This window comes from Trachypithecus francoisi, unplaced genomic scaffold (assembly GCF_009764315.1).
Source record: "Trachypithecus francoisi isolate TF-2019V2 unplaced genomic scaffold, Tfra_2.0 Lachesis_group0, whole genome shotgun sequence".
Lineage (NCBI taxonomy): Eukaryota > Metazoa > Chordata > Mammalia > Primates > Cercopithecidae > Trachypithecus > Trachypithecus francoisi.
The window spans coordinates 46,534,995-46,561,806 of NW_022681453.1; the positions used below are offsets into that span (position 1 = coordinate 46,534,995).

Below are 26,812 nucleotides of genomic sequence, written 5' to 3' on the forward strand. Positions count from 1 at the left end.
CTTCTAAACTCCAGTTTACTTCAATGGACACAGTTGTGATGAATGAGATTTATGATTGGGTTCTAATGGATTATGTAAATTAGGATTTCAAGGTTCAAGGAATAAGATTTCTTTTAAAAAGTAAAAATATGAGATTTTGGCAGAACCTTTCAGTTACCAGGCCTTGTCATAGACGGGGAAGATATAGGAGTGAGCAAAAACAAAATGTTTTCTCCTGCCATGTAACCTACAGGTCTGCTGGGGAGGAGCAAGGTAATGAAATCATCATACTGAGATGTGTGCTTTTGGTTGTGAGGTGGGGGTAAGGGAAAGGGAAACAGGGTTCAGTGACCATGTAAAATAGAAGGACATGATGTGGACTGGGGAGTCAGAGAAGGCTTCCTTGAAGTAGTGGTTCTGAGGCTTAGATCTGAAGGACAAGAGAGTAGAAGGAAAGGAGGAGTATTATAGACAGAACAGCCGTATATAAGTCTAGAGTGGGGAGGTTGTCAAAAGAAGCCAACATGGCACATGGGTATGGACATGGGGAAAGATGTTGTAGTTTACTGTGAAAGTGGTGACTGAAGCATTAGAAAGCTCCATTTTTGTTTTCAAAATTTTATGAAATCAATGATAGCCAGACACCAGTAAGTTGGAAATAGAAAATGGTTATCAAATTGCCTTAAACTTAAGTTTTAAAAATTGAGATTCTGGGAGCCCCATGCAGTTAATTTATAGAAATAGAGGGATGCACCCATTCTTAGCTGGTGAAACCAAGACTTGGATAGAATTACAACCAATGTGTTAGAGTCATAGAGTTAAATAAAAAATAAAATATCTACACTATATAAATAAATAATAAAATAAAAAATCTACACTATCATGATGAACTGAGAAAATACTTAGTGATAAAAAAATATTTAGTAATCAGGAAGGAGGGGAAATGTCAGACATTGCCTAGGGAGGCAAAGCAAAACAAAACAGAATGAAAATGCATGTGGAAGGGATGCCTTAAGAAAATTAATGGATGCATCTCCATTGTGCTTTCCGTCAAGTACAAGAAAACATGGATTCTATGAAATAAAGATGCCAGTGTTAACAGAGAGCTGCCGCCAATGCAGATTGAAGTTTGAAGGGAGCTGGCAATGATGAGAAATGGCAATATTAAAATCTGCAGTGCAGACTCAGTAAAAAGCCAAATGAACACTGTAGAAAATTGAATTAGTGATAAGCATGACTAACTAGATAAGTTTTTATAAAGAACATAAAATGAAAGTATAATAATCAGAAAGCTTCATAAATACAAAAATTAGGTAGTAAAGTTCCAATCCATATGTAATCAATGTAATTGGTAAAGATAGATCATCAGTGTATACATATTATTTTATTGTTTAATATCATCACGTACTTACCATTCCATGTGAGTTCATCATCCTTTTACTAGTAAAAACATATTGTACTTTCTCATGTTTGAGAGGGAGTAAAAAATATTATGATTTTTTTTATTTTAAAAATTAAAGAAGTAAGGATGTTTACTGGGAGCTGCCAGGAAAACACTTGGTGTTTTATACATGGTGCTATACACAGTTCCAGAGATATAGTCACAGGATTTGGAAAATTTTTTTTAAATGTTTCCAATGACATAACTTTACTTGGATTCGGCATAGGACCTGTGCTTGTAGTAGCCCATATATTCTGTTGCATTTGTGTATGACACATAAATTTGCTAAATATAAATAATTGGGCTGGGCAAGGTGGCTCATACCTATAATCCCAGCACTTTGGGAGGCTGAGGCGGGCAGATCACTTGAGGTCAGGAAATCGAGACCATCCTGGCTAACACAGTGAAACCCCATCTTACTAAAAAGAAAAATACAAAAAATTAGCTGGGCATGGTGGCGGGCACCTGTAGTCCCAGCTACTCAGGAGGCTGAGGCAGGACAATCACTTGATCACGGGAAGCGAAGGTTGCCATGAGCCGAGATTGCCACTGCGCTCCAGCCTGGGCAACAGAGTGAGACTTCGTCTCAAAAAAAAAGATAAATAAAAAATAATAATTAAAAACATATCACAAATTTTGTTTTAAAAATAAAGAAAACATAGATCTAATAAATAAAAATGGGATATGTACCATCTAAGTTGCTAGAGACAATAAAATCAAAGAAGTTGTGGCCGGGCATGGTGGCTCACGCCTGTAATCCCAGCACTTTGGGATGCCGAGTCAGGCAGATCACTTGAGGTCAAGAGTTTCAAACCAGTCTGGCCAACATGGTGAAACCCCATCTCTACTAAAGATTTTAAAAAGTTAGCTGGGATTGGTAGTGCATACCTGTAATCCCAGCTACTTGGGATGCTTGAGGCAGGAGAATTGCTTGAACCCAGGATGCGAAGTTTGCAGTGAGCCAGGATCACACCACTGTACTCCAGCCTGGGCGACATAGTGAGACTCCATCTCAAAAAACAAACAAACAAACAAACAAACTACAACAACAACAAAGAAGCTGTAATCTGTTTAACCAGAGACTCAATATAAAGATGAGCAAAAAAGCATATATGAAGAAAAGTACAGAAATATGACATATATGAGTGTATATAGCTTATCATGAAATATAAAGAAATGCAACTTATTTTAAACATAAGAGCCTCAGATTGAGTTAAAAATCTTTACGATCTAAACAAAATACAGTGACACAAAATACCTAGCCTACTAACAAATCAGATTAAAAAAGAAAAATAAATGAGGGCAGAATTATTAGTTTTAGACCAAGCATTATTCAAATACAAAAGCATTAAATTAGATAAAGGCAATGTTTTTTGTTTGTTTGCTTGTTTTTTTTTTTGAGATGGAGTGTTGCTCTGTCATCCAGGCTGGAGTGCAGTGGCACGATCTCCTCTCGCTACGAGCTCCGCCTCCCGGGTTCACGCCATTCTCCTGCCTCAGCCTCCCAAGTAACTGGGACTACAGGCACCTGCCGCCATGCCCAGCTAATTTTTTTGTATTTTTAGTAGGGGCAGGGTTTCACCGTGTTAGCCAGGGTGGTCTCCATCTCCTGACCTCGTGATCCACCCGCCTAGGTCTCCCAAAGTGCTGGGATTACAGGCATGAGGCACCGTGCCCAGCCGATAAAGGCAATTTTTATTATTAAAATACACAAACCACAATGAAGACATTCCATTTACATTATTTTAAACACCATGAAACATAGTCATAATATATAAAGCTAAAAGTTTGGGAATACAAAGAAAAATTACTAATGCATATTTGTTACCTAACTTGATAGGTCAAGTAAATAAAAATAAGGATATAAAGAATTTGAATAATGTAATAATGATTGGCCTTTCTTAATGTAAACATACATATTTATGTATTTTCTTTCTAAGCACTTCCGTAATTCCTATTTCAATTATTTACATGTTCAACCAAAAAAAAATTTAAATAAAATTGAAATTATATAGGCCAGACCTTATTTTCCGCCATTTAATTTCCGCAATTAAATAAGAAATTAGTTATAGGTCATTTTATACAACACCACAGATTTTTTAAAAATCAACCCATGCAAATTTCAAATCACATTTCTGATATCTACTGGGTCAAAGAAAAGTTAAAACCCATATTAATGTATTTATCAAAGTGAAAAAAATGAGAACAAACATATCTATGCTCGTACAATTTATGAAAAGTATACCCTGAAACAAATTAATAACCTTAAATTTGTTATGTAAGGAATCCTGGAAATCAAAATCAGTACCTTAAGTATTCACCTCATGTAATTCAAAGGAACACACCACAAACCTAAGGGAAATGGAAAGAAAGAAGATAAAACTCAAAATTAGTGAATTAGAAAACAGTAGAGAGAGAGACATCCAAGAGGAACTTTGAGAGAGATAGAAAAAAAATATGAAATATTTCTCTCCAAATCTAATCAAGAACAAACTAGAGAAATACAAATATGCAAAATGATAAATGAAAAAGAGCATATAATTTTGTATAAAAGATTTAAAATCATTTAAAAAACTACATACAACTCTTTGATCATTTAGACATCCGGATGAAAGGAATAATCTATTAAGAATATGTAAATAACAAAATTGAACAAAGAAAATGTAGAAGATATGAACATACCAATTATTATGGAAGGAATTGAAAGTTGTCAAGAATTACTTTCTCCAAGTTCTCTGGTCTATACATTTTATAAAGAAAATATTTTAAAGTTTCAGTGTAATTCTCTTGCCAAATAATTTGTGGCACAGCAAAGACAAGATGAAAAACTACCAGTTTATTTTATGAAATGAGAATAATCCTGGCACTACAACTTGACAAAGACAGCAAAAAGGGAATGCCTCTCTCTTATTTATGAATGTTGGTAACACTTATATAGTGAGTAATACATGTAGGCACTATTTCAAAAGCTTTACATATATTAACTCATTTACCCCTTACAAAAACCTGATATAGGTATTATGTATTCCCCTTTTATGGATGAGAAAAATACCTGAGATATTAAGTAACCATGGCATTACTCAACAATTCATGAATAAACACTTTAGGATATGTATATAAAATGAGATAGAAGTTTTAAAAGTACAGGGAACTCAAAGTAAGCCAAAATAAGTATTTGCTCAAAATATACCATATTACAGATTAAAAATACAAAAACAAAATTAAAAAATAAAAACATAATGAAGGGTAAAAAGATACTTCTGGGGTGGGGCCTGGGGGAGGGATAGCATTAGGAGAAATACCTAATGTAGATGATGGGTTGATGGGTGCAGCACACCACCATGGCACATGTATACTCTATGTAACAAACCTGCATGTTCTGCACATGTATCCCAAAACTTAAAATATAATAATAAAAAAGATACTTCTATGATCTGCTTAATGACAGCCAATATTATATTTAACAGAGGATGTAGAGACAAATAAGAATGAAACAAGGTTTTTAATTATTGGGTGATGATACATGAAGGTTCATTATACCATGCTTTCTACTTTTGTTTTTCGTAATGTTAGAAAATATATGTAACAAAAATGTTAAAAGAATGGTTTCTATGGTTGAATTTAGTGATTTCTAAGGTGGCTTCCAGTTCAGATCTTACATGGTTCTCTGTTGTTAATTACCTCTTTTTCCAAAAAAGGCGTTTTTTGTACTAGCCTTTCGGGGAGGAAGATGTTTGCATTATGTGGAGGAGTTTCCACAATGCATGGACACATTGGTCTCCTGCAAACCATATAGTTCTTTTATTACTTCTTTTTTCATTTGAGAATCATTCCAGATACTCAGGTTAAAATAGCTGTCCTTGCTTTCCTGCCTGGAGAGACGGGTATCACTAAAAATGCCTGGATTGGCAGTAATCCGCTTTGCTCCTGCCTGGAGCTGTTCTGAACCTCCAGTGGCAGGCCCGCACGGTGTTACTGGGGCAAGTGTGCAGTGATGTGCATTAAATCTGCACACAGCAATGCTCTGACTACTTGGTTTTCTGCAGGGAATGAGAAAATATACATATAAACACCCCCGTTCCCAAATGGCACTGTAGCCTAGTTAAGAAAATTGCTTGAGGGGGAGTGCATTATGCTAAGAGGGCCAGTTCATTTTCAGGTTACAAGACTTTAAATTCAAGTTGACACAGCTTCTATTTTCATTTCCATACTTATCTCAACTGGGGAAATGTGGTGTTTGTCACTAAAAACCAGCCAGTGAAATGTAGAGGGAAGATGGAGAGTCAGTGATCCACAGCCTGCAAGTGGCTGTGATCTGAAATATGTCATGTTTTAGTTGGTAGCAGATACCATACCAAATTTGCTTCCCACTGGTAGACTTTCTCCTTTTATTTTCAACAAAGTCCCATGTACCCAGCAGCAATCTTTAACAGGAAAAATGCAATTATTATAAGTCATCTCATCATGTGCTAGCATTCCAGATAGCTCATAAACAATTAAGAATCGAGTCTGAATTAAATGCAGAGGTTCAGGACTAAGTGTGTTACAGGAAGACAGAGAATGCTGTTCTGTCAGTTTTGTGACCATGAGCAGTTTCATTCAAGAAACCACATGGAAGGTGTCCCACTGTTAAGTACCACATGTGACCTCTCTGGTTTGAATATCAAAGTAGATCCATAAAGCTTAAAGTACATAAGCTTTTGTGTGGCTATACTGAAATTCCATTATGAGAATGAGAATGAAGGCACCCATTAAAAGATAAAACTGGGTAAGACTAAAATTAATCCTCCACAATCCTAGCTTTAAAAACTCTCATCTTTACTGTATACAGGTATCTTTAAAGTGAGTTATTGAGTAAGACAAAAGGCTCTTCTGGTCACCCTTTCACATATAGTCTACCATATTCCTATTCCAATAGAAGCTGGGAAACATTCCAGGATAAATTAATTGTAGAATCAATTTGCTTTTATAGAGCATGGATTAGAGAAATATTTAAGTTTTAAGAGTTTCTGTTGACAGACTCATAGAATATATTTGCCATTCAGACCCTATGGCTTGTTTAAAAAAAAAAAAATTAAGAAGCATTTTGGGTGTTGACCCTGGGATGTGTAATTTATGCATAGCTCTTGTAAGCTGTTACCTCTTAATCACCCAGGAGCCCCAGCTCTTGAAGCAGACTAATGATCCCCTGCTGACTATCTGCTCTGCTTGCAGTTCTGCCTTCAACACATCTGTCAGCACCACTTCCCAAGGGGACTGTATGAAAGTTGGAAAGTCTGACATGCATACATTAACTACTCTATGACTTTCTCCATTAATAATGGACTGTCCCACCGTAAGCTGTGAGTTTCCTCCCCAACACCGACCGCTTTTGCTTTTATGTGCCACTAGGCCTGTCATCAGAGAGACAGCCAGAGAAAAGACATCTGGCATCTGTAACTCATAGGGGGTTCATGAAAACTAAAGCAAGTAGATTATTCTCTCAAATGAAGTTCCTGGAAATACTGAATGATGAATGTCGTGCTAATGGCCTCCTTCCTCTAGCTTGGTGACAGCCTGTAACCAGTTTAAAAAAATATCTTGACATACACCTTCAATTTTTATTTAAGAGATATAGTCCTAATTGTTATGTCAAATCCTTGGAAATAGAGCCCACTTATTTTGAAAACATTGTTTTTTCCAAATCTACAAAGGAATTGCAGTATGATATAATAGCTAAAGGTGTTTTCAAAATCCATTTTCCAATTAATTGCTTTAAAAAAGAGTTCTCTGAAGTAACTCACAAGTGCCTTTAAGATTCTGGCTGGATTATTTGTTAATATACCTTAGATGCAGATAAAAACTGAGGGCAGGAAAGAGAAAATTGGAAGCCCACTAGGTCAGAATGGCAAGTTTTTTGCTTTTATCAAAAAAAAAGACAAAGTGGGAATCACTGTTGGTGAATGATTTTTGTACCTCTAAAGTTCATAAATATTGAGGGGTTTATTGCCTGTCTTGATAGGTTCCTTGTCAAGTTACTGTAGAAATAACTTACTTACCCCACCTGGAATTTAGAAGAGGGCTTTTAAATTTTCAAGGACTACACTGCAGTTGAATTGGAGTGAGCCAGATGTAAGATAATAGGGGATGGGAGGACCCTGAGGAAGTAGAGAGTACACATCTCATCAATAAGGGGCAGGGCATTGTTGCTACAGTGCACCCAAGGGGGTGCTCTTAGCCTCAACTAGACAATCAAACTGACTTGATTTTCATGGGTTACACTTGACATCTGATTCACTTAGAGACAGAACACAGTGTATGCCAACAGAGCAGTGCCAGGCCTTGGCCTTCAATGGGAGTCCCTGGAACAGTCCAAATAGCAATCTAGGGACTTTTTTTTTTTAATTTTCTCTTTTCCCAAGTGTTATTTCAAGAGCAAAGAAGTTAAACTTGTGTAGCTAAGTGTAGAGTATCCTGATTAGAAGGTCTATGTCTTAAATAGGAGCCAAGATCTCTTGTAATGTTCCTATAGGCACAGCTTCCAAAATCCCCAGGAGGAGGGTCAAGCCTCCTCACTATGTGTCACCACACTCAGGGAAGCCCAACCCAGTAACTTCTCATCAGATGTGTTCATTTGCAGTCCTTCCAGCCAGATTCAGCTTACCAATCCCGGGTCATTCTTATCATAACAACATAGCCTGCTTATGTGGCCGACATTTCACCTTACCAGGTTTCCAGGGTAACAAAGCCAGAAAGTTAACCCAAGATAAAGTTGTCCATAGAGAGGAAGAATTTTAACCCTTTACCCACTGTTGTAACATGGGAGTATAAACTCAGATCTTTTCTTTTTCTTTCTTCCTCCTTCCCCTTCTCCCCTTCTTTCTCCTCCTCTCCCACCTTCTTCCTTCTTTTAGAAAAGTTAGAAGACTAGATTTTTGTAAATGTTCAGTCTCCCAATTTTTAAGCGAGACTGCTGGAGTAAGAATACTGGACCAGAGAACAGAAGACCTAGGTTCTATTAATAGTATTCTAGCAATTTGCTGTATGACCTCCCTGTGTTAAGTGAAAGGCTTGCATAAGGTCAACTGAAAAGCGATTTCTATGACACTATTACTCTTTTCTAATTGCTAAAGAGGTGATGCTTCCTGTTTCTGTGCTCAGGGCTAGGGTACTTGTTTCTCTTCCATCAGCTTCTCTCCTTCTCTATTCTGCATTATCATATGAAACCAAAGAGTGAGGAAAAAACTCAAGGATCTTTCAGAATCATAGATGACTGATACCAGTCTCATCATTGGACTAGATTTCTTGGTGAAGATAATATGACGGTTAATGCTGTCACAGCATTTAAGTCAAAATATCTGCCTTTGTTTGCATTGCCCAAAGAAGTTGGATCAAAAGAGTTACATCTGGGTAGATTTTAACTTTTAACCCAGTTTTTCAGATGTGTTAATATATAGTGCAAAGCTTCCAATGTAGTTAGAGTTACTACAACCCTCATTGAAATTGCCTCATATTGTGACATTATTATATCCTACAATCACTCATATATCTTTATTTTTCCAACCCTACCATCACATCCGAGAAAAGGTAGTGTGGTACATTTACAGATAAAAGAGGATTAGGATTATTTTCATTTTAATATTCCCACTATAATTATCTACAGAGTTATGAAGACCGAGTCAAGAGTTCCATTTGTAGCCATCGACAAAGAGATTAATTTATTATTCCCAATTTGGCTCCAACCCTCAAACTATATTTGGCCATTGGCTTGGGGATTTGGTTATTTCCTCAACCCTTTGTGAAGAAAGCTTTTAATATTTTGTGGGTCAGAGGCTCTTTGTTATGTAGTAGAAGTATAATCTGTAAGGAATAGAAAGGACTAAGTTGAAAGTAGCTGTGCCTTGAAGTTATTAAAAATACATTTCACTCATGATAACATGATCATTTTTAGGAATTCTATTCTTCCTCCATTGACCACAATATTAAACATTTCACCAAGGAAATGGCTAGTAAGTGATTTAGTCCTAGGAATAGGATCTAATCTTTTATATCACAGTAAGAAGCTGATCAAAGGTGTTGAAAGCTGACTGTTAAAGGATTAATTAGGTCACATATATGATTTTAAAACAGATTGAAACTAGAAATAAATAAGTAAAGAAGCTAGCTGTCCTCATGTTTTTTTCAAGAACATGTTATTAAGAGAAAGTATTGAGCCTTTATCATCATTTAAAATATTCTTACTGAGCATTGTTGAAGCCATTTTAAAGATTGTGTTCTTCAACATAAGGGCAATAGAAAACCATGAGGTCTTCTTCTAGGAATTGAGCTTATATATCACTCTTTTATTTTAAGAGTGCAGGTTATGGGTTGCAGCAGAACAGGGCTGTGTGAAGATAACCATGAAATAGATGCTGCAATAATCCAAATTTAAGAGATGTTGGTGTCTTTATCTTGGGCAGTAGCTGTGGTGGTGGATTCTTTGTGTTTCCCACTGAACCCAAACACAAAATCTTTCCGGGCTCCAATCTAAGATAAACCCTATCCACTTGGGCACTGGATTGCATTCCCTCTCACCCACTCAAGAACTTCACTCTAGCTATTGTTTTACTCCTCTCTCCTGCGTTAGATACATTTTCCTTCGCTGCTACATCATTCCTACCTGCATTCGAACAATGAGGCAACATCTCCTGCTTTAAACTAATAAGAAACTCCCGTGACCCCATTGCTCAATTTCTATGCTCCTCTTATGGCAAAACTGCACCAAAGAGTCATCTCTACATCTTCTCTTTCACTGACTCTTACCCTCAGTCCATTAGGACTTTTCCCCAGAATTGCACAAAAATGGCTATCTTCAGTGATGGCCACAATACTAAGGCTGATAAATTCTTAGTTCTCATAGTATTTTATCTATCAGCAGCATTCAATACAGCTGCTCTCTCTAAACTTCTCAAATACTTTCTTCATGTGGCTTTTGGGCTATAACTCTCTTCGTACCCCCTTTAAATCCCTGGATTTCCATTTTCTTCTTCTTTGCTGGCTTCTCATTTCCCTGTCATCTACCCATATTTTTAAAGTAAATTATAAGTGTCCTCAGGCTCAAGACCCAGGCCTTTATCTCTCTGTATACTTGCTCCCTAGTGATTTCATCCAGTCCAATGGCTTCAAATGCCATCTTTATACTGATATTTTATAAATGTCGATCTCATCCCCTCTCTCTCCTAAATACTTGACTTACATATCCATTTCCTGCTCATCTTCTCATGTGGTTGTCTAGTAGGCATCTCAAAGTTAATATGACTAAACCTGAGCATTTGATCTGCTTCCTAAATCTTATTCTCCTGTAGTTTTCCCAGTCACAGGAAAGGGCACTTCCATTCATCCAGTGGCTCAAGACTGAAATTTGGGGGATAGTCCCTATTTATTTATTTATTTATTTCTATGCCACCATTCAATCTGTTTGCAAATCCTGACCACTGTGCCTTCAAAATATACCCTGCATCAAACCAACTCTCCCTACCTTCAACCATTGCAACCCCAGTCCAAACCCAGTCCAAAGCTTGCAGTAGGCTGCTTTGGTGTTTGCCTTCTGACCCTTCAGAAGTGTGTGTTCACTCAGCTGTTCCAGTAAGGACGCCTCGGTGGAAAAGTTTGAAATGTCCTGTTTCACGTGGACTGGGCAATTACCCATATTATGTAACTGAGGGACACTTACAAAAATGATCTCTTTCCCCTTATCTATCTGTACTGATCTGCCATCATGCCTGCAAAATCCCACCATTACTCTCTCCTAATGGAATCAACTACAATTAGAAGTCAACAAACAATGCCTGTATTGGAAGCATATGCAGAGACTATATGGTCTAATCAGCAAGAGTCTATTTAAGGGACAACAAAGCAGAATATGGCTTCTTTTAAAGCACTGTACAGGCTCTCTCAACCCACCTCCCCTTAACTAACTTTCTGGATAAACAGTCTCTTCATTCCTTCCATAATGCATAATGACTGTTGCCTGTGGCAAGCTGAAGGTTCATGGCTGATAGGTTACTCTCAGGTAAATTTGGAGCACTCTGTTCCTAGCTGTTGAGTTGGATGCTGCCAAGAATGAGTTTTTATTCCCAAACCGGTTTATGCCAGTTTTACTTATAATTATAAACTTTAAATATTATATAAATTAATGAAATAAAAATTCAAAAGGCAAGAGCTGTCATTTCCACAAAAACTACATGCAGTCCTTTGGAGAAGGCTCAAGAAAAACAAGTCAATACAAAAATTAAAGGTTCTATGGACAATTATACAAGTTTATTTTTAAATAAAAGACAATTATAAATCATACTCTAGTATAATTCTGTACTCAGATCTTGTCACAAATCTTTTATGAGGAAACCAAAACCGTAAATGAGAGTTGTCAATGTGTGATGAACGTAGCTTATGTGAAAATAACAACCCTAGTCCACTGTCAACTTTAAAAATAAATAAAAGAGGGGGAGGGGCGGAGCAAGATGGCCGAATAGGAACAGCTCCAGTCTCCAACTCCCGGCGCGAGTGACACAGAAGACCGGGGATTTCTGCGTTTTCAACTGAGGTACTGGGGTCATCTCACTGGGGAGTGCCGGACAATCAGTGCTGGTCAGCTGCTGCAGCCTGACCAGCCAGAGCTGAAGCAGGGCGAGGCATTGCCTCACCTGGGAAGCGCAAGGGGGAAGGGAATCCCTTTTCCTAGCCAGGCGAACTGAGACACACAACACCTGGAAAATCGGATAATTCCCACCCCAATACTGCGCTTTAAGCAAACGGGCACACCAGGAGATTATACCCACACCTGGCCGGGAGGGTCCCATGGCCATGGAGCCTCCCTCATTGCTAGCACAGCAGTCTGTGATCTAACCAAAACGGCAGCAGCGAGGCTGGGGAGGGGCGCCCGCCATCGCTGAGGATTAAGTAGGTAAACAAAGCCGCTGGGAAGCTCGAACTGGCTGGAGCTCACAGCAGCTCAAGGAAACCTGCCTGTCTCTGTAGATTCCACCTCTGGGGACAGGGCACAGCTAAAAAACAACAGGGGAAGCAGCAGAGGCCTGTGCAGACCCGAACGACTCTGTCTGACAGATTCGAAGAGAGCAGTGGATCTCCCAACACGGAGGTTGAGATCTGAGAACAGACAGACTGCCTGCTCAAGTGGGTCCCTGACCCCTGAGTAGCCTAACTGGGAGACATCCCCCACTAGGGGCAGTCTGACACCCCACACCTCACAGCGTGGACTACACCCCTGAGAGGAAGCTTCCAAAGTAAGAATCAGACAGGTACACTCGCTGTTCAGCAATATTCTATCTTCGGCAACCTCTGCTGCTGATACCCAGGCAAACAGGGTCTGGAGTGGACCTCAAGCAATCTCCAACAGACCTACAGCTGAGGGTCCTGACTATTAGAAGGAAAACTACCAAACAGGAAGAACACCTATACCAAAACTCCATCAGTACGTCACCACCATCAAAGACCAGAGGCAGATAAAACCACAAAGATGGGGAAGAAGCAGGGCAGAAAAGCTGGAATTCAAAAATAAGAGCGCATCTCCCCCTGCAAAGGAGCACAGCTCATCGCCAGCAATGGATCGAAGCTGGTCAGAGAATGACTTTGACGAGATGAGAGAAGAAGGCTTCAGTCCATCAAACTTCTCAGAGCTAAAGGAGGAATTACGTACCCAGCGCAAAGAAACTAAAATCTTGAAAAAAGAGTGGAAGAATTGATAGCTAGAATAATTAATGCAGGGAAGGTCATAAATGAAATGACAGAGAGGAAAACCATGACACGAGAAATACGTGACAAATCCACAAGCTTCAGTAACCGACTCGACCAACTGGAAGAAAGAGTATCAGCGATTGAGGATCAAATGAATGAAATGAAGCAAGAAGAGAAACCAAAAGAAAAAAGAAGAAAAAGAAATGAACAAAGCCTGCAAGAGGTATGGGATTATGTAAAAAGACCAAATCTACGTCTGATTGGGGTGCCTGAAAGTGAGGGGGAAAATGGAACCAAGTTGGAAAACACTCTTCAGGATATCATCCAGGAGAACTTCCCCAACCTAGTAGGGCAGGCCAACATTCAAATTCAGGAAATACAGAGAACACCACAAAGATACTCCTCCAGAAGAGCAACTCCAAGACACATAATTGCCAGATTCACCAAAGTTGAAATGAAGGAAAAAATCTTAAGGGCAGCCAGAGAGAAAGGTCAGGTTACCCACAAAGGGAGCCCATCAGACTAACAGCAGACCTCTCGGCAGAAACTCTACAAGCCAGAAGAGAGTGGGGGCCATATTCAACATTCTTAAAGAAAAGAATTTTCAACCCAGAATTTCATATCCAGCCAAACTAAGTTTCATCAGTGCAGGAGAAATAAAATCCTTTACAGATAAGCAAATGCTTAGAGATTTTGTCACCACCAGGCCTGCCTTACAAGAGACCCTGAAGGAAGCCTAAACATGGAAAGGAACAACCGGTACCAGCCATTGCAAAAACATGCCAAAATGTAAAGACCATCGAGGCTAGGAAGAAACTGCATCAACTAACGAGCAAAATAACCAGTTAATATCATAATGGCAGGATCAAGTTCACACATAACAATATTAACCTTAAATGTCAATGGAATAAATGCTCCAATTAAAAGACACCGACTGGCAAACTGGATAAAGAGTCAAGACCCCTCAGTCTGCTGTATTCAGGAGACCCATCTCACATGCAGAGACATACATAGGCTCAAAATAAAGGGATGGAGGAAGACCTACCAAGCAAATGGAGAACAAAAAAAAGCAGGGGTTGCAATCCTAGTCTCTGATAAAATAGACTTTAAACCACCAAAGATGAAAAGAGACAAAGAAGGCCATTACATAATGGTAAAGGGATCAATTCAACAGGAAGAGCTAACTATCCTAAAGATATATGCACCCAATACAGGAGCACCCAGATTCATAAAGCCAATCCTTAGAGACTTACAAAGAGACTTAGACTCCCATACAATAATAATGTGAGACTTCAACACTCCACTGTCAACATTAGACAGATCAACGAGACAGAAAGTTAACAAGGATATCCAGGAATTGAACTCATCTCTGCACCAAGCGGACCTAATAGACATCTATAGAACTCTCCACCCCAAATCAACAGAATATACATTCTTCTCAGCATCACATCGCACTTATTTCAAAATTGACCACATAATTGGAAGTAAAGCACTCCTTAGCAAATGTAAAAGAACAGAAATTATAACAAACTGTCTCTCAGACCACAGTGCAATCAAACTAGAACTCAGGACTAAGAAACTCAATCAAAACCGCTCTACTACATGGAAACTGAACAACCTGCTCCTGAATGACTACTGGGTACATAACGAAATGAAGGCAGAAATAAAGATGTTCTTTGAAACCAATGAGAACAAAGATACAACATACCAGAATCTCTGGGACACATTTAAAGCAGTGTGTAGAGGGAAATTTATACTAAATGCCCACAAGAGAAAGCTGGAAAGATCTAAAATTGACACTCTAACATCACAATTAAAAGAACTAGAGAAGCAAGAGCAAACACATTCAAAAGCTAGCAGAAGGCAAGAAATAACTAAGATCAGAGCAGAACTGAAGGAGATAGAGACACAAAAAACCCTCCAAAAAATCAGTGAATCCAGGAGTTGGTTTTTTGAAAAAATCAACAAAATTGACAGACCGCTAGCTAGCAAGACTAATAAAGAAGAAAAGAGAGAAGAATCAAATAGATGCAATAAAAAATGATAAAGGGGATATCACCACGGACCCCACAGAAATACAAACTACCATCAGAGAATCCTATAAACACCTCTACGCAAATCAACAAGAAAATCTAGAAGAAATGGATAATTTCCTGGACACTTACACTCTTCCAAGACTAAACCAGGAAGAAGTTGAATCCCTGAATAGACCAGTAGCAGGCTCTGAAATTGAGGCAATAATTAATAGCCTACGCACCAAAAAAAGTCCAGGACCAGATGGATTCACAGCTGAATTCTACCAGAGGTACAAAGAGGAGCTGGTACCATTCCTTCTGAAACTATTCCAATCAATTGAAAAAGAGGGAATCCTCCCTAACTCATTTTATGAGGCCAACATCATCCTGATACCAAAGCCTGGCAGAGACACAACAAAAAAAGAAAATTTTAGGCCAATATCCCTGATGAACATCGATGCAAAAATCCTCAATAAAATACTGGCAAACCGGATTCAGCAGCACATCAAAAAGCTTATCCACCATGATCAAGTGGGCTTCATCCCTGGGATGCAAGGCTGGTTCAACATTCGCAAATCAATAAATGTAATCCAGCATATAAACAGAACCAAAGACAAGAACCACATGATTATCTCAATAGATGCAGAAAAGGCTTTTGACAAAATTCAACAGCCCTTTATGCTAAAAACGCTCAATAAATTCGGTATTGATGGAACGTACCTCAAAATAATAAGAGCTATTTATGACAAACCCACAGCCAATATCATACTGAATGGGCAAAAACTGGAAAATTCCCTTTGAAAACTGGCACAAGACAGGGATGCCCTCTCTCACCACTCCTGTTCAACATAGTGTTGGAAGTTCTGGCTAGGGCAATCAGGCAAGAGAAAGAAATCAAGGGTATCCAGTTAAGAAAAGAAGAAGTCAAACTGTCCCTGTTTGCAGATGACATGATTGTATATTTAGAAAACCCCATTGTCTCAGCCCAAAATCTCCTTAAGCTGATAAGGAACTTCAGCAAAGTCTCAGGATACAAAATTAATGTGCAAAAATCACAAGCATTCTTATACACCAGTAATAGACAAACAGAGAGCCAAATCATGAATGAACTTCCATTCACAATTGCTTCAAAGAGAATAAAATACCTAGGAATCCAACTTACAAGGGATGTAAAGGACCTCTTCAAGGAGAACTACAAACCACTGCTCAGTGAAATCAAAGAGGACACAAACAAATGGAAGAACATACCATGCTCATGGATAGGAAGAATCAATATCATGAAAATGGCCATACTGCCCAAGGTTATTTATAGATTCAATGCCATCCCCATCAAGCTACCAATGACTTTCTTCACAGAATTGGAAAAAACAGCTTTAAAGTTCATATGGAACCAAAAAAGAGCCCACCTTGCCAAGACAATCCTAAGTCATAAGAACAAAGCTGGAGGCATCACGCTACCTGACTTCAAACTATACTACAAGGCTACAGTAACCAAAACAGCATGGTACTGCTACCACAACAGAGATATAGACCAATGGAACAGAACAGAGTCCTCAGAAATAATACCACACATCTATAGCCATCTGTTCTTTGACAAACCTGAAAGAAACAAGAAATGGGGAAAGGATTCCCTATTTAATAAATGGTGCTGGGAAAATGGCTAGCCATAAGTAGAAAGCTGAAACTGGATCCTTTCCTTACTCCTTATACGAAGATTAATTCAAGATGGATTAGAGACTTAAATGTTAGACCTAATACCATAAAAACCCTAGAAGAAAATCTAGGTAGTACCATTCAGGACATAGGCATGGGCAAGGACTTCATGTCTAAAACACCAAAAGCAACGGCAGCAAAAGCCAGAATTGACAAATGGGATCTAATTAAACTAAAGAGCTTCTGCACAGCAAAAGAAACTACCATCAGAGTGAACAGGCAACCTACAGAATGGGAGAAAATTTTTGCAATCTACTCATCTGACAAAGGGCTAATATCCAGAATCTACAAAGGACTCAAACAAATTTATAAGAAAAAAACAAACAACGCCATCAAAAAGTGGGCAAAGGATATGAACAGACATTTCTCAAAAGAAGACATTCATACAGCCAACAGACACATGAAAAAATGCTTATCATCACTGGCCATCAGAGAGATGCAAATCAAAACCACAATGAGATACCATCTCACACCAGTTAGAATGGCAATCATTAAAAAGTCAGGAAACAACAGGTGCTGGAGAGGATGTGGAGAAATAGGAACACTTTTACACTGTTGGTGGGATTGTAAACTAGTTCAACCATTATGGAAAACAGTATGGTGATTCCTCAAGGATCTAGATCTAGATGTACCATATGACCCAGCCATCCCATTACTGGGTATATACCCAAAGGATTATAAATCATGCTGCTATAAAGACACATGCACACATATGTTTATTGCGGCACTATTTACAATAGCAAAGACTTGGAATCAACCCAAATGTCCATCAGTGACAGACTGGATTAGGAAAATGTGGCACATATACACCATGGAATATTATGCAGCCATAAAAAAGGATGAGTTTGTGTCCTTTGTAGGGACATGGATGCAGCTGGAAACCATCATTCTTAGCAAACTATCACAAGAACAGAAAACCAAACACTGCATGTTCTCACTCATAGGTGGGAACTGAACAATGACATCACTTGGACTCGGGAAGGGGAACATCACACATTGGGGCCTATCATGGGGAGGGGGGAGGGATTGCATTGGGAGTTATACCTGATATAAATGACGAATTGATGGGTGCTGACGAGTTGATGGGTGCAGCACACCAACATGGCACAAGTATACATATGTAACAAACCTGCACGTTATGCACATGTACCCTAGAACTTAAAGTATAATAAAAAATAAATAAATAAATAAATAAAAGGTAAGAGTTACATTGTTATTACATGAAAATATTGACAATAAATTGTCTAAAAATCACTGTATTCGTAAATAAAAATAAATTATATATAAATATATAAACTATATGTTATAAATTTCATAAAATGTTTATGACATACATGTGGCATTTCTTTATGGTTTCCCACTTCTAGCAACTTTTAAAATTACCAATTCTAGGTCCCAAAAGTGTAAGACAAGCGGGTTTTTCATATGGTTTGAAAACAGTTTTCAAAAGTAGGGATTGCAGTTTCATTACAGACATGTTGAGAACAGCAAAAGAGGTAAAATGCTCAGGTCAATCCTGGAAGTAAAGTACAGTCAGTATGCCCATTCTACATATGATGCTCACAGAGAGTCAGTGATGTATCTTGAGCTGTTTTCGGAGAACTAAGATTTGCCTTCCTCAAGGTTCATGCACTTAGCCTTGATGCTACAATACCTTTTCAAACCTCTTCTCCTATACATCTCATTTAGATCTTTCATAACTTGGCTTTTTCAAAATAGATGTCAACTAAAGGCAGCTGAGCTAATCAGATATTTTAATTAATGGCATCTGAATTATTATGACAGCGTGATCATAGAGATGTCATTTTTGTCTTCAGTAATCAACCCTTGTTCCTTAAAAGAGTGTGGGAGCAGGTCCTCCTTGATTAAATAGATCTGGGAAATGCTGAATATTAGATTCTCCTCTTGGAGATTTTACAATGCTAATAAGATTTGGAGAAATCCTGTAGTAAAGACCAACGTTTTCAACCCAGTTGATATGATTTGGCTGTGTTCCCAGCCAAATCTCATCTTGAATTGTGGTTCCCATAATCCCCACATGTCGTGGGAGAAACCTGGTAGGAGGTAATTAAATCATAGGGGCAGTTGCTGTCATGCTGTTCTCATGATAGTGAGTGAATTCTCATGAGATCTGATGGTTTTATAAGGGGCTTTACCCCTCCTTCACTTTCATTGTCCTTCCTGCCACCATGTGAAGAAGGACATGTTTGCTTCCCCTACCACCATGATTGCAAGTTTCCTGAGGCATCCCCAGCCATGCAGAATGCTGAGTCAATTAAACTTCTTTCCTTTATAAATTACCCAGTCTCAGGTATGTCTTTATTAGCAACACCGGTTATCTCCCCAACATATTTGTCCACATGATTTTATCAGGTATACCTCTTTATGTTGGACTAAACCAGTATTTAATGGCACACATTTAAAAATATTGCTATTCTCAAGTAAATTTGGACCCCTTTGTTCCTAGCTGTTGAGTTGTACACTGCCAAGAATAACTGGTTCTTATTCCCAAATCAGTTTATGCCACTTTTACTTAGAGATTATTACTAAGGAGGCCGAGGCAGGCCGATCACCTGAGGTTGGGAGTTCGAGACCGCCCTGACCAACATGGGGAAACCCCATCTCTACTAAAAATACAAAATTAGCCCGGTGTGGTGGTGCATGCCTGTAATCCCAACTACTCAGGAAGGCTGAGGCAGGAGAATCGCTTGAACCCTAGAGGCGGAGGTTGCAGTGAGCCAAGATCACACCACCGTACTCCAGCCTGGGGAACAAGAGTGAAACTCAGTCTCAAAATAAATAAATAAATAAATAAATAAATATTATATAAATGAATAACTTTCATATGTCCATTCCTGTTCTTATATATTCTCAGCTTGTTGACCACAGTTCCCTGGGCTGAATTTTGTGAGTGCACCCTTACTTTGTTCAGCTTTTTGTTATTATCAGGAGAGAAAAGGCAAACGTTGCAAAAAAAACAAAAGAAAGATAGACTTGGCAGTTTTTTCTAATAGCTAAACTGTGACCTTGGCACCCATCCCCTTAGAGGTCAGTAAGAGGCACTTGTAATCATCCACAAGCAGAGAGTCAGCTAAAGACTGAGATCACCCCTTGCTAATTAGGTCCTGGTTAAGAAGCTTATGAAGAGCAAAAAAAAAAGTTCAAACTCCTGCCACAAGCTAAATAAGTGCCTCTAGGGTCAGGCATCATCAAAGAGGGTCAGCTAATCAATGTTCACCAAGCAATTTGTGATCTGAAGTGTTGCAAGAATGCTAAAATTATATGTATCTTGTCCTTTACAACTGAAGATGACACATCAGGAGGTGATAGCTCTGTGTTGTTGACGCTGCCTGAATATAACTTTGTGCAGACCTTAGCCCTGGCCCTAGCCACATATTCTTCTTTACAGGATAACCAGGCTATTTGTGGTTTACTGCCCGCTTTGTATGTCCTGTGCAAACTCACAGTGTGCTGACACATGACTGCCTAGTAAATATCAGGTGAATGTTGAATACTCATGCTCAGAGCTTTTATTGAGAAACACTTTCCCTTATCCCACCCTTTGCTCCTCTCCTGAATTTCCACCACCATGCGTCAGAAGAGATCATCTATAGAGATACTCTTAAGGAATGCTGTCTGCCTGTCTTCGCTGCCCACATGCTCTTACCAGGGCCGACTTGACTCCCAGAACAACTCAGAGAGTTGAAGTGATTTGCCCACGACCACACAACTAACAATTGGCAAATGTGGCATTGTATCGAAAATACTAGCACAGGGTTGGGCACAGTGGCTGACACCTGTAATCCCAACACTTCGGGAGGCTGAGATAGGAGGACTGCCTGAACCCAGGAGCCTGGTCAACATAGCAAGACCTCATCTCTACTAAGAATAAAAAAAAAATTTTGCTGGGCATAGTGGCATACACCTGTAGTCCTAGCTACTCAGGAAGGTCACTTGAGCCCAGGAATTTGAGGTTTCAATGAGCTATGATCATATCACTGCAGTCCAGCCTGGGCAACAGAGTGAGACCCTGCCTCAAAAAAAGTAATAATAAAATGTTAGCATAGGCTTTTAAATTATGTGTTTTTCACTTACAGTGAGGCTGGGTAGAAATCTGCAGAAGAATTAAAGCAGAGATTCCAGGGATATGTTAGAGCAGAGCAGGACTCATGGAAGGACAAGGGGGTTGATTTTGTTTTAAAAAGAATTGAGAAGGTAGAGTTTGAAAACATTTTCAGAAGTCCCCGTGTTGTTGCCCACTGGGTACTTGTTAAGATTATGTAATATGGCCAGGCACGGTGGTTCACGCCTGTAATCCCAGCACTTTGGGAGGCCGAGGTGGGCAGATCATGAATTCAGGAGATCGAGACCATCTTGGCTAACACGGTGAAACCCCATCTCTACTAAAAATACAAAAAATTAGCCGGGCATGGTGGCAGGCGCCTGTAGTCCCAGCTACTCGGGAACCCAGGAGGTGGAGCTTGCAGTGAGCCAAGATGACACCACTGCACTCCAGCCTGGGCGACAGAGCGAGACTCCATCTCAAAAGAAAAAAAAGATTATGTAATACTCTTCAATACTATGTCTGTTGTTTAAGTGTTCTGTTAATTGGGATTCTTTTGGTTGCAGGTGCCAAAATCCAACTCAAATGAGCTTAAATAAATATGGGAATTTATTGGCATAAAAGTCCTGTTAACTACAACGAGATTTTAGTTCCCAAATGATAGTGTTAGGATCTCTCTATCCATCTCTTGGCTTTGCCTTGCACAAGCTGCCTCTCACTGCAAGGTAGCTCAGCAGAAAGGAGAAAATGCTTCATTTCCAGTAATTTTAGCAAAAGCTTCAAAATTGGCCTTTATATGCTAACTTTAGTCATATGCCCACTCTTAAACCAGCTATGGTGAATGGAGGATATGAGGGTGGTGCTGGATAGAAAATGCTGATTGGGCAGCCATAAGACATAAGTCTATTCCTGGAGCCAGAATGGAGATTAGCCTCACTTGTATAGCATCTACTAAGAGTCGGGGAGAAATGATTCCTGATTTTAAAAAGGATTCGAATGAGGTTACCAGGTCAGGAAGCTAGACACCAAAAACAAATGATGTCTACTTGTCATCTTATTGTAAAGTAGGGTTGCACCCCAGGATCTCATCCTGAATAGTTATTTCTAGATGTAAGAGGTGTATACCATGCACAACAAGATCCACTGTCCTGGAAACATGAGCAGGATTCAAGAAACTTGATTCTCCTAAAACAGTGAATACATCCCACTGTGTCCCTAGTGCCAAGAAGAATGCCTATACCTAATAGGCCCACATGAAGCCTTTGTTGAATGAGTAATTTAAAACCTGGCAGAATGGATACAGAGTTTCAGTTTGGATTTATGAAAAAGTTTTGGATATGAATAATGGTGATAGTTGCACAGCATTGTGAATGGATGTAGTGGCTCTGAACTGTGCTCTTAAAAATGATTAAAATGGTAAACTCATATATATTTTGCCACACTAATTTTTTTTAAAGGAGAATGGGAAAACCTTAGGCTTTAAGGAAAACAAGATTTTGGTGACTTCTGAAGTTTTGCTTTCCATTTAAGCTTCCCTTAGTGAGTCATTGGACCCCAACGGCTGGGCAATCACTGATGGGAGCAGAAAGAAGTACTTGTCCACTTGTAGACAAAGTAGTACTTGTACTAATTTGTACAAAGTAGGACAAAGAAGTACTTGTCCAGCACTTGTCCACTGAAGTTGTGCACAAACATTGGCTGTCCCCTACTTTACAAAAGAAGATCAGGGGATAAAATAAGGTTGGGACTGATGGACGTCAGGAGGATTTGCCTTAGGAATGCATGTGATATATGAAAAGGGTTCAGCCAGAATTCACAAACTCTGTTGTCTTCTATGGCCAGCCAGGCAGGTAAGAATGTTAATGAATAAGATAATGTGAGTCAGGTGGAGATCCACATGCTTCTTTTAAACAGGCCAGTCACTGCTCATCTCCGACCAGTTACTGCCTTGAAGAAATACAGGTTCAGTAGTGCCTGGTCTCATGGTTTCTCATGAGAAGCCGTATGTGTGAAATCTTATGTGAAATCTTTCCATTTTGAATGTTAGCAATCACTCTTTTTTTTTTTTCCTGAGACAGAGTCTTGCTCTGTGGCTGAGACTGGAGTGTAGTGGTGCAATCTCAGCTCACTGCAAGCTCTGCCTCCCGAATTCAAGCGATTCTCCTCCCTCAGCTTCCCAAATAGCTGGGATTACAGGCGCACACCACCACGCCCAGCTAATTTTTGTATTTTTAGTAGAGACCAGGTTTCACCATGTTGGCCAGGCTGGTCTAGAACTCCTGACCTCATGATCCATCCACCTCAGCCTCCCAAAGTGCTAGGATTACAGGCATGAGCCTCCGCACCTGGCCAGCAATCACTTTTTAAATGTTCTACATTAGCATGGTAAACAGAACACAGCTATTTTCCAGATCTTACCACTTATTTCCAGTTTCTTTCCAAGGATAGACTGGTTATTTTTTAACAAATGACAGTAATGATCTCATGTATTTTTTTTTTTTTTATGTTTTTCAGTTTAAGGTGACACACATGGTTAGGACAGATACCATCACCCCAATTTTACTCTTGAAGCTACTGAGACTTTACGTGGAAGGACTTCAGCTTGCACCCAGATCATGTGAAACAATGTTCTGTGCCATGCGACTTCAAGAGGTTGCTTTCAAAACTCCCCCACAGGTTTCCTTATTTATCATTTATCTAGATGAATTCTTCCTCCCTTACACTGGAGAAAACAGAGTTTCTCAATTTCCCATGACTCTTTTTGTTAGTCAGATGGGAGAGAAAAGTCATTACCTATGCGAACCTGTAGAAATAGATTTGTGTATTTATCAGTAATAAATACAATAACCAGGGAATTTAAATCATATAATATTTTCCATCTTGCCAGAGATGGATTTTTTTTTCCCCTGGGGGAACTTTTAACTTAAGAATGTGTTTCAATCTCCTTGATGTGTTGGAATAATCATTAATGTTTACAGTTGCTGTAGCAACTAGAAATGCTGGCAATTGAGTAGGAAGGGAGCCTGAGAAAGGAAGATAAGCTGTGTCAATTATTAAACATCAGTCAAACAGTTTGCCAATTTAAAGTGACAGACAAAAAGCTAGAAATCGAAGGTGAGTACAACGTATTTGTTAAGAACATCAGTTTTGTATTGTTTTGCCACTATTACAGAGGGATAATTAACATTTATTTACATCCACATACAGGGAGCATTTTCTATGGCAAAGACATGGTTGCAAGTGTAAATTTTTATGCTATAATCATCTTAATCCATCTCTCATGGATGTTAGTTTGCAGTTTTGATATCCATTTGACAGACTTTTGCATTTTGTAGGAGCACAGAAGTGAAACACTATGCCTCTGATCACATGCCTCTCCAGGCACTCTCCTCTCCTTATCCTAAAACCACTACTCACTTATGCAGAGCAGCGGCCTAAATATTGGCCACACGTGTCTCCAGTACTCTGTCTTGCTCTCATGGCAGTTATCATAGATTAATTAAAACTCCTTTTTCCTCTTAGTCTCTGGCATTCTCAAAACCCTAACATAGCACCTGGATAGCCAATACCAATTAGGCAGGGCTCTGTAGTGGACTCTATTTGCAATCCCTGTCTGTTAATGATTTCTCACCTTTGCTTGGCGTTTTGTTTACAAAGTGTTCTTACATGCAAAGTCTCATTTGGTCATTAAGACTCTAAGGTGGGGTTGTTATCCTTTCTTTACATGTGAGAAAACTGAGATTTAGAGAGATGAAGTGATTTGGCCAAGATCACCGAGTTAGACAGAAGATACCTACTTACCTCTTGCCTTTTCCACTGCCTTTTACAATAAGAAAAAATCAGTAGGTAAAAATCTAGGGTGATAGGTTTCAGTACTGCCCTAATCACTTACTAACTAAAAAGAAGAAGAAAAAATAATAAAACAAGAAAGTATTGAATCCTTCTTTAGAAAGTTCTCTCTGCAGATTTTTTCCTAGGATGCTTTCAGCTATAATCTGTAATACATGAACTCTAAGCAAAATTTAACCGCTAAGTTTCTCAATTACAGCATTTGTTTATTATTACCAGGCCACACTCCACCTCATGGCTGCATTCCCAGTTTCTTCCCAGATCTCAGTTTTTTGAAAGTGAGAGAGCATATTAATTTTGTAATTTTTGCTACTTCTATTTGTTAGCATAATAAGCATACTAACACTGTATAAATGATCACAAGATTTAATTTTCTGTCCTGGCTTTGTTTAATGTTAAGTTTTAATGAGTCACTTTTTCTCTCTGTTCCTCATTTTCTTTTCTGGAAAGCAGGATTATTACCTCCAAGAGATGAGTCAAATGAAGTAACATACATGAAAATAATTTTAGGAAAATAAAATACTGCCTATGATAAGATATTAGGGTACCTTTATTCATTATAAATTCTGACCTGGTCTGATAATATTAAGTAGATGATGATTTAGAATAGGTCTTCAGAATGAATTTGAAGGAACAAGTAAGTCATCAAATGATTCCATTCACCATCTCTGCCTTATCAACAATAATAATAATAAACATTAACATTTATTGAGTGCTAGCATGTGCTCGACACTGTGCTGAATATAATTAGCAATCTGCCTACAGTATTGCATCTGATCCCCCAGCCATCCTACAGTGTGTTACTATTATCTCCATTCTTCAGATGAGAAAATTGAGTCTTAGATACGTTAAGTAACTTTCCCATGCTCAAAAGTAGTGGTAAACCAAGGTTTCAAGACCATGTATGTCTAACTCCAAGTTCTAGAGTAGATACTTGACCAGTTATAAATAATACTTAACACACCCAAGGTAAAGATATTTATTTTAAAATAGAACAAAGCATGGCTTTGCCTAGATGTTCCGTAAAGAGCAGTGATCATCAGATGCCCACTTTTTTCCTTTAATTTTTCTTGAAGCTAACTTTTTTCTTGCAAGTCTTTTTGTTATTGTCTTCAAAGAATTACAAGAGTCATTGGGAAGAATCCACCATTTCTGAGAACCAGCTTTTACCAGGAACTATTTTAAGTGGTAGCAGATGGATAGGAAATTAGTACACAAGCATTTTTCAAGGGGGGCTTAGGAACAATGGTAAGAAGAGGCCATTAGTAAATGGAGGAAGGAAGGTAAAATAAGTCTCTAAGGAGAAAAAGACCCGTTTGTTGTTTGAATTTTAAAAATCTCTGATTGGCTGATTTAAGTCATGTGATCCTTACTGAACCAATCGCTGTGTCCTGTGAGATTAAGTGATATGATTCGTCTCCTGTGACTCACTCCCATCTCTATGCTGGCCTTGGAGGAAGGATGACTGCCATGCCCCAAAAACCAATTGATGAAGCATTGCTAAGAAGATGAAAAGTGCCTTTCTGGAAACCTGGTAATAAAGCCAAACTCATGGATGATTAATCTTTCATCTGGTCCTCTCCACTGTACCTCAAGCCTGAACCGGACCATTGCAATCAGTGATGGTCTTTTTTGTTTTTAAAGGTCCAGATAAAAGAAGAAAATACCTTTATTTTGAGAAGGATAGTTCCATTCTTTATAGACAAACAGACCAAATGCTTTTGTTATTGGTTTCACAGGAACATTAGCAAGACGCAGGGAAGCGGGAAAGCATCTTGGGCCATAATGAAAACTGGCATTTTATTTTTCTTTCTTTCTTTTTTTTTTTTTTGAGATGGAGTTTTGCTCTTGTTGCCAAGGCTGGAATGTGGTGGCGCAATCTCGGCTCATTGCAAACTCCGCCTCCTGGGCTCAAGCGATTCTCCTGCCTCAGCCTCCCAAGTAGTTGGGATTACAGGCACCTGCCACCACGTCTGGCTAATTGTTTGTATTTTTAGTAGAGATGGGGTTTTTCCATGTTGGCCAGGCTGGTCTGGAATT

General features: G+C 38.9%; 1 protein-coding gene and 1 long non-coding RNA gene across 5 annotated transcripts in view; one reads left to right on the plus strand and one right to left on the minus strand.

The window, feature by feature from the left end:
* The window catches only part of CNTN4 (contactin 4), a 1,029,443-nt gene that overhangs the window by 773,132 nt on the left and 229,499 nt on the right, over positions 1-26,812 (plus strand). The window lies entirely within an intron of this gene.
* Positions 1-26,812, minus strand: part of LOC117083161 — a 49,028-nt gene that overhangs the window by 21,929 nt on the left and 287 nt on the right. Inside the window, exon 2 of the long non-coding RNA XR_004436976.1 lies at positions 3,729-3,772. This is a non-coding gene — a long non-coding RNA (uncharacterized LOC117083161). The remainder of the gene's footprint in view (positions 1-3,728; positions 3,773-26,812) is intronic.